At 39.8% G+C, this 15,180-nt stretch overlaps 1 long non-coding RNA gene across 1 annotated transcript; it reads left to right on the forward strand.

Moving 5' to 3' along the window:
- The first annotated feature begins 1,016 nt into the window (after window positions 1-1,016).
- LOC104917470 lies at window positions 1,017-8,311 on the forward strand. The gene is made up of 4 exons (XR_796878.3): window positions 1,017-1,787; window positions 5,167-5,258; window positions 6,240-6,304; window positions 6,385-8,311. It is a non-coding gene; the product is annotated as an uncharacterized LOC104917470 (long non-coding RNA).
- The last annotated feature ends 6,869 nt before the right edge of the window (window positions 8,312-15,180 follow it).

Below are 15,180 nucleotides of genomic sequence, written 5' to 3' on the forward strand. Positions count from 1 at the left end.
CTCCAGCCCTCTGATCATCTTAGTGGCCCTCCTCTGGACCCGTTCCAAAAGCTCTGCGTCCTTCCTGTACTGGGGGCCCGAGGCCTGGTCACAGTACTCCAGATGGGACCTCACAAGAGCCGAGTAGAGGGGTATAATCACCTCTCTCTCCCTGCTGGCCACCCCTTTTCTAATGCAGTCCAGAACACAGTTGTCCTACCAGGCTGCAAGCGCACACTGCTGGCTCACATCCAACTTCTTGTCTACCAGGACCTCCAAGTCCTTCTCCACAGGGCTGCTCTCAAGGAGATCTTCTGCCAGCTTGTATAAATACCTGGGATTGCCCCGACCCAAGTGCAGCACCCTGCACTTGACCTTATTGAACCTCATCAGGTTTTCATGGGCTCACTTCTCCAGCCTGTCCTGATCTCTCTGGATGGTTTCCCTTCCTTCCAATGTATCGACTGCACCGTTCAGCTTGTTGTCATCTGCAAACTTGCTGAAGGTGCACTCAATGCCATCATCTCTGTCATTGATGAAGATGTTGAAGAGCACCGGTCCCAAGACTGACCCCTGAGGGACACTGCTTGTGATCAGCCTCCACCCTGATGCAGAACCATTGATCACAATCCTCTGGCTGCATCCAGCCAGCCAATTCCTCAGCCATTGAACATCTATCCTTCAAATCCACACCTCTCCAATTTAGAGAGAAGGATGTGGTGAGGGACCATGTCAAAGGCTTTGCAGAAGTCCAGGTAGATGACATCCATCACCCTTCTGCCATTCACCGAAGCCATTCCTCCATGATAGAATGCCACCAGACTGGTCAGGTAAGATCTGCTCTTGGTGAAGCCATGCTGGCTGTCGCAGATCACCTCTTCATCTTGTATCTGCCTTAACATGGTAACCATAGTAACCAGGAGGATGTGCTCCATGACCTTCCCAGACACAGAGGTGAGGCTCACTGGCCTGTGGTTCCCCAGGTTTTCCTTTCTCCCTTCCTTGAAAATGGGAGTAACATTTTCCTTTTTCCAGTCTCTGGGGATCTCACCCAACAGCCATGATTTTTCAAATATGATGGAGAGAGGAGGTAGTGGGATCGAACCAGGGACCTTTAGATCTTCAGTCTAACGCTCTCCCACCTGAGCTATTACAGCTGATGGCAGACTAGACCAATACTTCCAGATCTTTTCCCTCTCTGCAGTGATAATGATTGGAGGATGGACTTGCACAGGCAACGTTGTAGTAGGGATTTGGAACAAGAAAAGAATGTAAGTGAGTCCTTTTTATAGCCAGATGGAGAAAGCCTCGCAGTCACAGACCCAGATGCTCCTGGATCATCTTAATCACCTCAGTATCTGCTGGAAGGCAAATATGGCTAGATACAAACAATCCAGATTTCTGAACTGTACTGAAGCTAATTTATTGATACAGATGGTCAGTGAAGAAACAAGGAAATGTGCTGTTGGACCTGCTATTCAAAACCAAGGAAGAACTGACTGAAGATGTGAAGGCTAAGGGTACTCTTGGCTGCAGCAACTGAGATTATGGAATTGAAGATTGTGAGAGAAGTGAGTAAGATGAACAGCAGAGGTCCTTCCCTGGACTTCAGAAGAGCAAATTTAGGTCTGTTCAGGGAGGCTTTCATGGGAAATTGTTCAGCAGGGCAAAAGGCCTCAGGATAGCTGGCTGATCTTCAAGGACAACCTCCCCAGAACACAAGAACAGTGCACAATGTTCAGAGTTGAGCAAGCATGGCAGAAGGCCAATGTGGATGAACATGGAGCTCCTGCCTAAGCTCAAACACAGTAAGTACACAGAAGGTGGAAACAGGGACAGACTGCTTAGGCGGGATGAACAGACACTGTTCAAGCATGTAGGAATACAGTCAGGAAAGCCAAAGAGCAACTAGAGCTGAAATTAGCAAAGGATGCAAAGCACAACAAAAAACAGTTTCTGTAAGTATACCAGTAGTGAAAAGAAAGCTAAGAAGAATGCAGATTCAGTGCAGTGGAGCAGGAAATCTTATGACAAAGGATATGGAAAAGGCTTAGATACTGTTCTTTGATCTCTCTGGTCCTTGAACCACTTAACTGTCTGTGGGTGTGAAGCAGTATCCGTGGTAGGAGAAGATACAATTAGGAGACATTTAACCCACTTACACATCCACATGTGACTATATGGAATATACCTGAGGTCTGGAGGGACAAGGCTGCTCTCTGGCACCTTTGAAAGGTCATGACAGTTTCAAAGGTGGGATGACTAGAAAAGGGCAAATATTGTACCCATCTTCAGGAAGGGCAGTTCAGTGCCTTACTTCAGGGCACTTTTTAGAAAGCTATGGAGCAACTCCTCCTGGAATCCACTTTGAAGTACGTGAAGGGCAAGAAAGTGGCGGTGAGTACCTAGCATGGATTTATCAAGAGCATTCATGCTTGATCAGCCTCATTTCTTTTCAGTGATGTTGTGCACAAGAAGAAGGTGGCATGTTTTGAATATCTTTACTTTAGCAAGCCTTTTACAGAGTCCACTTATCACCAATCTAGTAAGATGTGGGCTAGAAAAGTGGATGATAAGGTGAGTGGAAAATTGGCTGAGCAATTGGCTGAATAGACTCAACAAGTTGTTATCAATGATGTGAAGTAGCTTTTCTGGTTGCAGTAAATAGTAGTATCCCTCTGGGATGAGCAGTGTTTAGTCTCCCTGTTAAAGACCTGGATGAAGGAGCAGACTACATTTTCAACAAGTTTGCCAGCAAACTGGGAGGAGCGTTCAATGCCCTGGAAGGTAGGACTGCCATACAGAAGGACTTTAGCAGACTGGAGAAATGGGCCAACGGGAATTTCATGAAAGACAAAAATATGAAATCTTGCATCTGAGGAGGAATAAACCCATGCAACAATGCAGGCAGACAGAGAAACAGCTTTTCTGAAAAGGAGCTGGGGATCCCGGAGGAAGAGTTGAACGTGAGCCAACAATGATTGTATAGCAAGAAGGCCAACATAATTTTGAACTGTATTATCAGTAGGCAGCAGATCCATAGAAGTGGTCCCTCTTCTATGTGTGACACTTTTGACACTGCATCTGGAGTTTTCTGTCCCTTTTGGGACTCTACAGTGTATGAAAGACATGGATACACTGGACTGAGTACAGTGGAGGCCAGTAAACTGCACTAGAGGCACATGGCCTATAAGGAAAGGCTACACAGGCTGGACCTGTTCAACCCTAAGAAGAAAGAGATAAGGGTAGATCTTACTGGTGTCTGCAACAGAGAAAGCAAAGAAGACAGAGCTAAACTTCTCTTGAAAGTGCACAGCAACTGGATGAAAGAATGGTCAAGTGCTGGAATGGGCTGTCCAGGAGGTGACTGAGTCAGCATCCCTGAAGTTGTTCAAGAAACGTTTTGATGTTGTACTAAAGGTCATGGTTTGGTGGAAAAAAATTGATGGTAGGAGGACGATTGGACTAGATGATCTTGGGGTTCTTTTCTAACTTTGGTGATTCTGGGGAACATGGGAGATTTCAATTAGATAGATATAAGAACTGTATGGGGCTGCTGAATCATGGCCTGAACCTCTGACTGATCACCTGAGGTGAGCAATGAGTCAGCCACAGGAGCACAGGTGAAGGCAAATCACCTGTGCTGCAGGAAGGGTGGAGCCTGGCTCCACCTCTCCTAGATCCATTTAAGAGCTGACTGCCAGTGGGGAAGGATCTCTCTGGAGATCTGCTCATTGGAGTTCATCTCGTGAGCTCAGGACAGGCTGAGTGACTTTCTCTCATTACTCCAATATAAATTATATTAGCCAAGCTCCTGGAGATATATATATATATATATATATATATATACACACCATCTGTATATCCATTGATTATACAGAGAACACTTTTTTTTTTTTTTTAAAAACCTATGAGGGTGATCCAATACTGGAAGAGACACAAAGACACTGTAGGACATGCAATTCATTCTTTGAAGTGTTCAGGTCTCAAAAGGACACACCCAAGCCCTAAATGCAGTGTTGGGTGAGATGACCTCTGAAGACGACTTCCAGCCTACCTGGTTCTGCAGCTCCATGATTCTGTATTGCCTGGGTTAATGCTCCCAGGCAATACAGAATGAAATGCATAATGTAAGGAAATAATAAGTTTCAAAAACTGGATTTTAAAATTCTAAGGTTGATGAAGATATATCTACAACAGCAATATCAAATAACTTCTAGAGATCACCACAGATGGCTGCACAGGGTCACAAACTATAGAACTTTAAAAACGCACTGTTCTGGTAGAGGGAGTTTCCACCATGTCTTGTAAATGTGACATCCTGCAATGTTTAGTGTTGAGTCTATTGCTGTAATTGTTCCAGCAAACGCCTGTAATAAATTAAAGATCCTATTTTTGTCATAGTAGCTAGAGGTCAGAATCCAGCTTCAGCCTCTGAAAATGATTGATATTGGAAAATGATTGATATTGAGCCGAAGTGCAAAGATTGCCAACCTGTGTATGGCATATATGCTTATTAATAATGAAACATAAAGCTGAACTAAAATAATATCCATAACACGAAGCCTGGTCAGTCAAGAAACACTTTTTTTGTGCTATCAGCAATGTTTCAGCCAAAGTATGTAAGAGCAAAATAAACAAGTGAAATGTGTCACAAAATTGGGATATTCCTCACGTGAGTAATAACCCCTCAGAAAAGAGGTATCAATAAAGGCTCAAAACTCATAACTGTACATGATATAGATGATGCGTATTAATTGCATCCTCTGTGAACTAGTGTTCTAGCAAGGCTGCTCCAAATTATTATTAAGGGCACTGCAGCATATTGCAGAATGTGTTGGCAATGCCAAAAACAGAGAGAAAACAGTAGCGGTAAAAACATATGACAGCTGCCAAACGCTGGTTTTCTTTAAAGGTGGGATAGGAAGATACTGGGGGGAGTAAGGAAAAAATGTTGGTTTTTTTTTTTTTTACATATCTGAGGAGGATAAACATAGTGGTTGAAATGTGTTTAATGTATGCACACATTCTCAGTGTAGTTGTGCTTGGGGGAACACATTTGACAAGAAACCAATAGTAATATATCAGTGTCTGTCTAGGAGCATCTCAGTTGTTACCACGCAGCAACTCATGAGCTGTTGGATCTTTACAGTCACTGTCAACAGAAATTTTATTTCTGTCCTCCAGAAGCATGAGTCTCCACCACTGGGAATTCGAAGAAGATGAGGAAAAAAAAAACAACATGAGCTGCAACACATCATAGGTAGCTCAGAAAAGAGGTAAATAAAATCATAGCTTCACTTTGACTATGGCCATATGATAGATTTCAGAAAGTTTATTAGTGAATGCAAATGTTTGAAAATTTAAAATGTGGGAAGTGCATTTTAAAAGGACTTTATGCATGATCTGGTTGGGTTGCCAATCATAGAAAATGTGCAGAAGATTGTGGCAACTTTTGAAGTGTTACAATTCAAAAACTGAATGAAGCAGAATTCTGTCAGAGTACTTGGAGCTGAGCAACTACTCAATTATTTGTGGTATCAACAGAAATAAACTACAGAATTCCAATAGAGAGAAATGGACCAGTAAAAAGTCCCTCTGGAGTTAAAGGTCTATGAATGTGAAATACAACTAAGAAAGATTTAAATAACTCTTCTCCATTGATTCAAATAGTTTATGGAAGAATCAAGAGTCAGAAATTAACTTTATTTCTGACTGGAGGTAGCTCCGAAGCATTCATGTTTTTAATACTTTTCAATTAACAGGAGGCTGACCATGAGAGTATAGAAATTTGAGGAAAATTTTACTCCATACAGAAATGAAAAATGAGTGATATCTTTTTAAATTGAGAATAGAATCAAAAAATGGAAGTATAAGCACTTGCGACTGATTTAAGGGCTTTCATTCAACTTCGCTTAGCAAACAGTTCAGGTGTTTCAAGATGTTACTGATGACCAGCTGTTTGCTATGGGCTCTTTGTAAGAGGTTATCACTCTTTAGCAGAACTGACAGCAGGAAATGTATGTCCATGCACAAACTACTTTAGTACATGAGGTTATTCAAACCCATCTTCACTGGTGATTTGAAGTTGGCTGTCAAAGTCTTAAATCCACTAAGACAGCCTTAAACATTTGAAAGGGATTTTTGTGCATGGGGAAGGGAAGTTAAGGGGCTGAATCACAGGGTTGAGGGGCTGAGTGAAGGGGTAACTGTGAAAAGACCTGCAATTACTTAAGATGTAGGACTTAACGCTCTTACAGAGACTGTCTTGGAAAGAAGGAGAAGAGCACTGGAGTATGTCATTCAAGGACTTTGGAAGATCTCAGTGAGTTTCAGAACACAGATAAGAAAATCAAACTGCCTTCCTTTGGCCAATCTCATACACCATCCACTTCAAATTTCTAGGGGAATACTCTTCATCCTGAAATACAAACTGCTTTGGAACAGGACAGAGCTGCTGCTCTGCAGAAGGAAAGCAAATGAAATGGCTGACAGCATGGGTGCAGCTTCCTGACCAGAGTACAGGTATAGTAGAAAAGAGGATGTTTCCTTTCATTTCTGTATAGGTCCTAAACAATTAAACCTGTAAAGTGGGAACGTTTTCTTCCAGACTATGATATACATTCCTGTAAAGAAGAAAAGTTGGAAATATTTTTCTGCATTTCATAAGAAGAAAAACAAAATACATTTTTGACAATCTCCTCCCTACTGGAAAACACTGAAGATCACTGTTTCAGTTGTTTTTAACAGATGTTTCATGTGGAAATACACCTTTCTCACAATCTAGAGGCTATTAAATTATATGCAGATGAAATTTTGATGCGAGGAAAACACAGGTTGTCATGTGACTCCTGGGTGCTTTGGAAAGAGTTAGAGAATAAAATTGAGTTAGAGCTTCTGGAATAAAGAAAAAAAAATGTAAATTGCATATCATGGAAATAGCATACCTCATTAAGAAGATAACCCTATCATGCGTGCAGGGAAATGAAAGTACAGCTGAGGCCATCACTTGCTTGCCTTAACAAACCAGAAGCAATGTTTTTGTTTCGCGTTTCTTAAAACTGTATGCTCAAAATTAGAGATCGCTACAAATACAGCATCTTGATGAGAACAGAGAGAGGGAAATTTTGGCTTTAGTAATTAAATGTTGAAAGTTCTTGTCTTTATTAGTCATAAGGTTATTTGTGAGCTGTGGATGGAAGTTAACCGTAAATCACTTCTTTTCATTGCCAGAAACACTTCACAAACACCCTTTCTACACCTTGGAGAACAAATATATATGTATTTTAGCTATATATATATATATATGATTTAAGATGGAATTGATGTCTTGGAACTATTTATTGATTGGTATGTTCTTAATAGCAGGGCTCAGCAACTGGTAATTTAGTCTGGTCCAAAAATATTTTAAACATTTTGAAATGCAGTTATGCATCACCAGATATTTAGTCCTGTGATCTGCTTCTGCATGTATAGGGCACAAGAAATGATAAAGCAAGATGGAAAAGCTTCCAGAACAGCTATTGCGCAAAAAGTACTTAAAATGTTCAAATAGGGAACCTAGATCTCAGAAAAACTAGAGATGAAAAGGAAATATTTTTAAGTTTCTTGTGTATGCCAAACAAATAGGCCAAGTCAGATGAAAGAGCTCATATTGACACCACAGAAACTGTTGGACCCTGGAGCAAGGTAGACGTTTGTTTATGCTGGCTGAAGAAGATGAACATTTGTCTTTGCTATTTTCAATTTCCAGTGATAGCTTTTCTAGAAAATACCACTACTAAGTAGATAATTAGGCAAAACAAATTATTTTCTCATGTAGAAAGGACTAAACATAAGGCATAAAAAAAAAAGTAGATAATTTGTTGTGTAACTGCTGATCCTTGTTATCTCAAATCTAAAGTGTTGTTAGAAAACAATATCAAAATAATAAAGTATTATAAAATAACATACACAACCAGACTGCTCTGTATTTAGATTAAATTACAGAAGGGCAATGATTAAATTTAGGCTGTCATCTGTTGACATTCTCTTTGACAGGATGCTGAGAACTACTAAACCTGATGCCTGCTGTATAAAGAATGAAATACAGCAGGATAAAAAGCCCGATATGATCTCATCACCCAAGAACTGCTATCACTTCATAAACTGATGCTATACATTAGAGAATAATGGTCTCAGAAGACAATGTCATGCTTGCATTAGAATATCATTCTTTTTACGTACTGTGAAAGAATGGGTGTCTCCTTTTCACAAACAGTATCACAATCACAGGATCACCAAGGCTGGAAAAGACCTATAAGATCATCCAGTCCAACCTCCACCTATCACCAATAGTTCTCACTAAACCATGTCCCTCAACACAATGTCCAACTGTTCCTTGAACACTTCTGGGGTCAGTGACTCCACCACCTCCCTGGGCAGCCCATCCCACTGCCTGACCACTCTTTCAGAGAAGTGGTAAGACATCTTGCCAGAAAATGCTGAGGGCACCTTTTCTGAAAAGGCATCTGACACAAATCGAAAGACATGTTGATTGCTGAGCTTTATGAGACTGCTGTCCAGGATCAAAGGCCTTTACTAGACTCACATGGGGCTTTCACCCACACCCTGCCCATGGCCAACCACCTGCTCACACAGGACCTCCACTGATTCTTTAAACACCGAACAGCCCTAAGTCTCTCCACAGGAGAGAGAGGATGCCTCTGAAGCTCAGCAGCTCTCCAAGCAGCAGAATGGCAGAAATCCTCCTGCTAGCAGTAGTAATTAATTATTTTACTGCAAATCAAAATTGTAGTAGGTTGCCAATTTTCTTTAAAGTGGATATGGCTGGATGCGCTGATATGGAGAGCATCCTCTGAACTGTTCAAACTGATCCCAGATGGTTTTCTAAATCATCTGATTGTCCACAGACTGTAGTTAAAAGAGTTGATTTTGTCAGAAAGCTAGCTTCATTCTGCTGAGTATACGTAAACACATGCTGAATGATGTACATAGCAATGCTTTGTTGAAAATAAAACTCCCAAGTAATTATGAAGTGAAGGAAAACAGGTGTCTGGAAGTCTCTTTTGAATGAAATCCCTATCCATAGTTTCTACATTGCAGTTTTGTGCCAGAACAACTAAGCACTGTACGGTTAACTCATTCTCACAACTCCTGAAAGCATCCTTCTATTGTGTCTTTATAACACTGTCCTAAGAAACTATGACAGATTTTCTGTCATAAGAATTATCATGATCATTAAACTGCATAATATAAGCCAAAAGACTGATGAAAATTGGTCCCTAATTTAAATTAATGACTTACAATTTAACTAAATAATATCTTAAAAAAACAAACAAACAGATTTTCTTTAAAATTTCCAATGTCACAGGATTTGTCAGCATATAGGGTTACTTTCGTGCTAGAAGGATGTTGTAAAATCTTTTTTGTATTACTGTATTGCACAAAATCTAGTGCTTCCTTTCTCCTAAAAATTATACTGAACCAGTATTTGCAATTATGCCATTTGTTTACGGTCCTCATAACATGTGAGGATTTTGCCTTTTTTTGGTCTGAATGTGTTTAGCTACAGTGTGGAACCTTCAGAACATGTCGCACATATCTTTTTGAGATCAAAGAACCATCTGTTATTCAATTTCTATTCTCCAGGCCAAAATTACCTAGCATAAATGGTAAATGCTGGTGCTCCTGGTCATCTGACACTGCACTGATGCAATGCAGTCTATCTCAGACATGGCAGAAGGACAGAAGGGAATAAAAGTGCACTGAAATGCAAAGAAGAATGGAGAAAAGTTTCCAGGCCCTATCTCACTTCTCCTTCCTAAAACTTTTTCATTGAAATATTTTGTGCAGCATCAGTAAAATAAAGTAAAATTCTGGTAAAAGTGAGATATGTATGTTTTGTACCAGTTTAATATCACCCACAAACACTGGCTTTTATAGGACAGTTGGTTACTGATTCAGGAGGAAATCTCCAAATCATAGGATGGTTGATCTCAATCTGAGTAATCCCACAATGATAATGTTTTGATTTGAGATGTTGTAAAGTGCATCCAAGAAACATTTAATGGATGAATTATCCCTGACCAAGTTCAGAAATTAGCCATTGAATCTAGAACACCTGCAATTTATACATTCAGTTCACAGTACAGCTGAAGGTAGAATAAAAGGGTTAAATTCCAGTTACAAATGTTAAATATTTAAACATCTACTTACACATGCATTAAATAGATCATACACAGCTCTTCAAATAATATAAGTCTTAGATACCTTGTACTTATAAGACTACCATTTCTTTAATATAAAGCATAAATTCAAACCATGGGGCTGGGCTGTATTTCATTTCCCCTCTACAGCTTTTAGTAAGATACCCAAATTCCTTCCATTTTTCACAGAGCATTAAGAACATATTTTCACTGTGGATTATATAGTATCAACTGGTAATGTGCCATCTTGTGATGGACCACAAAACATACTATAACCTGCAGCAAATTTCAGATGTATGAAAGAAATTCTAGTTGAACAACACACCATGAAAATCTAGGGGAAGCTGGAACTCTTTGACTACAATTAAAGCATGCAGAAAATTTGTTCCACCACCACGTTTTTCACCACCAAGTGTTACATGTTTGACAAGGTTTATTCAGCTTGTACGGTATCATGAATACCAATTTTGTGCCGGAAATTATTGCCATATATGGATTATACAAATGCTTGGCAAATTAAGTAATCAAGGCAAAAAAAAAAACAAAAAAAAACGAAGGCATAATTCACATCCCACTGTATTGCTTTCCACAGCAGGAGACCTTAGTTTCTTGATGTCCAAATCAGTATTTATTGAATGGACACAGTGCTAATCACTCTGATAAATCTCAGAAAAGTCTTCCATCAAAGGGACAGTTTCTTGAGTTGCCTTGCCACTACCAGCAAGGCACAGAGTTCCTAGCTTTTCCCATAGAGCCTGATGCCAATGGATAGTTTCCTCCTCTGTGCATTCAGTTCCTTGGCTTTTGCTAAGAAACTAGAAGAGTCCTCCTAGGAACAGCTGTGGTCTTGTAATTTCATAATTTTGTCCTCAGAGCTTTCACTAAAACTTATTTCAAATCAGCAATTAGAGTCATTTCTGTCAGACTGACTCAGGCCAGAGTCTCTACATGAAAGGTAAAATATTATTAACCAGCTCAGTGGCAGTAAGTTTCCAAACATTCTGGATATCACTAAGTCACTTTATTGCTGATATTTTGTGTCATGTTACTGGAGAAGTAAAAAGATCCACTTTAAGTAGTTGGCATCTGAATGTATTGCAACAACAGTGTGTTTCTCTCAGCAAGCTTTATGTACATCTAATACCCTCACAAAGTCACATTTGATGACTTGTATACATCAATGTTACAGTAGTTGGGGGAAAAATAACTGTAGGCCAGTTTCACGGCCAGATTAATTTTAACTGCAGCCTTGAATTTTTACTGCTCTTTGATGATGGAGGACCATAATAATCCGTCACAAGTACCGTCAGATGTCACTATCGCTGTATGTAGAGTACTGGATTGAATTTGGTACAGTGGCTATTATTGCTAGCATGAAACAGGCTTACCGCTTCATTATTAAGAAGCAAGGAAAGAGCAGCATGTACCTTACCTTTGAATAGCGTAGGTGCTTTGAAAGGACACATTCATTTTCAAATTTTCTTTAGGCTGGTCCCTTCATCTAGAGCTTCTACTGCTAGTAATTGTTATTTTTAGACAATATTTTGCCATATAAACATGTACATTGTAGAGTACATGTGTAACTTGGTGGTTAGAACTCATCTGAGTACACTGTCACTGCATCAGGACAGAAAGACTGGCATCTTATCAGGAAATACAGTGATTCTAGGACATTTGATCTAGAGAAGTGCTGAAGAGTAGCACAATCAAAACCAATGTGTTGTAGTGCTGCTGAAAATTTGGCTCTCTATTTCTGCAGTTGACACATTCAGCAAGTTGATAGCCCCAAATATTTCATGAGTTTCTTCACACTTTTTATTATGCAGGCCACATCTTTAACTCAGGAGTAGTATAACAGATCCTGACTCTGAGAGGGGCACTCTAATCATTGCATCATCAGTTGTTTTTTTGTTTTGTTTTGTTTTCTGATTCTTGCTGTCATAGTTAGTGGAGGTAGACCCAGGTTCTATAGTTCCTTAATTTAGAAAAGCAACAGTAACAGAGACAGTGTTAGACTCAGTTCTTTTCTATACGCTGAAACTTCTATCAGTATTGTACAGCCACCAACATTGCTGCAAACAGTGCACACTGCCTATGCCCATGACGTGCATCTTCACAAGGGACATTACGGACATATCAGTCTTCTTTTCCTCGTAGCACCCCTTCTGAGACATTTGAGACATTTTTGTGATGGCATGGGAAATACTGATGGAGACAACTACGACAACTCAGAGTCAAGTTTGCACACTTTCTTTCCTTTTATCTGATAGAATTACATTTTTCTTTTTCTTTTTTACAGATGTTTCTGTAATTCCCTGTACTGTTCTTCATTCCATCTAGCATCTCCCCTGCAGCTGCTCACCAGACCTACAGAATTCTTTTGAGACACAGCATCTGAGTATTCTACACAGGCAGGAATTCAGTAACTGCAGTAGCTGTGTGAATAGTGATCAGAACAAGGTATTCTAAGAAAGGTAGATGCTGTAGATAATGCATGAAAGCCACTGGGCCTTGTAGGTATGTTATCCAGAAATGCTGCTTTGCCAGGTCAGACTGAACAGTCAATAATCCAGGAGTGGAATAAGATTGCCAAAAAGGTGTTGATTATGATAGGGATATGTCCTGATTTCTATTTTTGAGTCTATAAATGCTTTTTGAGTACTCTTCTATATTTTATGAGCATTAATAGGCCAGTGAGGTTGTGTCACTGTCATGACCACTGACTGCTCAGAGGAAGTAAGTAAAACCCGTATCTTTAGAGAGACAGGACTTATGAAAAAATGATATGATTTTTTTTCCCCCAGATTAACGCACTAGCAGTTATTCTTGAGGGGAAAGACTACACTTTGCTTCCTGGCCTCATAAATCCCTACTGCAGATATCAGGACTACTGCTAGAAAAGATCTGTTTTTTTCTATACAAGCGAGTATAGCATGCTTTTCTTGTGATAAAAGACCAAGGAGTGATGGGCTAAAACACAATGAAGTAGGCTCATAGTAAAGAAAATATCACCACTGTTTCCTTTGTGTGTTAAATGTGGCATAACATATGTGTCAAACAGGGAAACCTAATTATCAGAGTAAAGAGTAAGGTTAAAGACTTGATTTTGAACAGTCTGTCAAGATGCTATAAAACCGAAAGCTGCTTTATGGTTTGTCACAGTATATTGTTATGTCATGTATATACTACTCCTTCTGTATGACTTGCATAGGGATTCAAAGTCACTTTTCATATACATCTTCTGAATTCAGAAGGAAGTTGCTGACTTACTGTCTCATGTTTCTGATTTTTGAGCCTAGTTGCAAAAATTATTACCCTTTAAAGCCACTTCTGAAATTTATTGGATTAAAATGAGAAAGGATCAATTTAATAAAAGCAGCAAGACTTTTTAAAATGCATTAATCTAACCAAAATTATTATGACATTTAAGAGCAAAGTGCAAGGTGCTTACTGTTCTAGCATTAATCGTGTGCTGGTATGGATGGGATTCATTTCACCTCACTATAGCCATCCAAAAATAAGTCATCTCACCTTATCTACTCACCTAAATTCCTAAATTAAATTAATGGATAGAGACAGTAATCCCCAAGGGGCACGCTAGCCCATTCTCAGATAGATGTGATAAACAGCCACCTGTTTCTTACCAATAAGAATGGACAGATTCTAACTGATGGGAGATAGCTTAATTTATTTGCCCACTAGTAAAGATCCAGGGCCATCTGAGGTCTCTTTTGGTATCCAAGATATCCGTGTGGAGGAGAAGACGTAGCCAAGGACTGACCCATACCAGACCCTTCCACAGTGGCAGCTTGGAGGCTAGGCAAGTAGATTCTATGGAGGCTAGGCAAGTAGATTCTGTGAATATCTTTCAGATCTATAAAATGTACTGAATAAGTGACTGTTGGACCTCAAATTAATGTGTGATGACTCTAAGGAGAACTTCATCACAAGTACCAACATTTAACTGAAAGTGTGAACCAGTGCCATGCTTCCTAAAACTGGTAGGTTTACATCACAAAGGGAAAATGTGAACAGACCAAAAGTTTCCCAATAAAGATACTCAAAATAATAAGAAGGCCTCATCAAGATAGCATGGTGCAGAGTTTCTCCTCACCCCTTCTGCTTGCTTTGTAACATGGTATTGAGCTGAAGATCTATAACCACCAGCTGAAATAATTCCTAAGGAATGAGTGCAAGGATGGTGCACGAAAGATTGAAACAGAGTAGTATAAGCAGTGATTATCACCACTGGTATAGGCTAATGAAGGAACATTAGCAAAGTAGCTTGCAATTACCCTGATTTGCTTGATGCCAGCAGTGGCATCAGCAGCAAGAACCACAACATCTTTATCTTTAGATAAAGAACAGCATCCTGCTGCTTCAGTTGGCTTCTATTGGCAGCCCAGGAAAGAGTCAAAGACTGTCTTCCTGAACACACTAAAGAGATTGTTAGAGGACAAAAGGAACATTCATGCTTAAGGCAAGAAAAAGAGAAGAACTGCTGTGGTTTCCCAGCTTCCTAAGCCAAAGCAAAGTGAAAGCTATGAACCACCCACACTGCCCTTACCGCATCCCTCCACCTCAGTCCAAGTACTGCAGGAGAGTAAATTGTTCTTAACTTGAGCAATGGGACTTGAAAACCAGGCTTCTGCTCTTTACAGCTTTCAAGTTACATGAGTATCTTAAAAGCGTACCCTTCATGAAAGCTGACTTGTTTGCAAGTGACGTTTTTTTTTTTAAATGCTCTTTAATGTTTATTCTCAGATATGAGCTGAAGCAAAGATTCTCTTTTATATTTATAATCTTCGCCTCTTGACATCCTTACCCAGCTCACAAAGTATGTTTTTCCCAGCCATAGCTGGGCTTCTTTCCTCTTGGCCACTGATGGCCCTCACGATGGTCTGAACAAATGGCATGCAGTCTGAAAGCAGCACCTGACACAAGCATGGTCCTGTCTCCTTACATATCCGGTAAAATGGCTCATTATTTCCTT

This window comes from Meleagris gallopavo, chromosome 1 (assembly GCF_000146605.3).
Source record: "Meleagris gallopavo isolate NT-WF06-2002-E0010 breed Aviagen turkey brand Nicholas breeding stock chromosome 1, Turkey_5.1, whole genome shotgun sequence".
Classification (NCBI taxonomy): domain Eukaryota; kingdom Metazoa; phylum Chordata; class Aves; order Galliformes; family Phasianidae; genus Meleagris; species Meleagris gallopavo.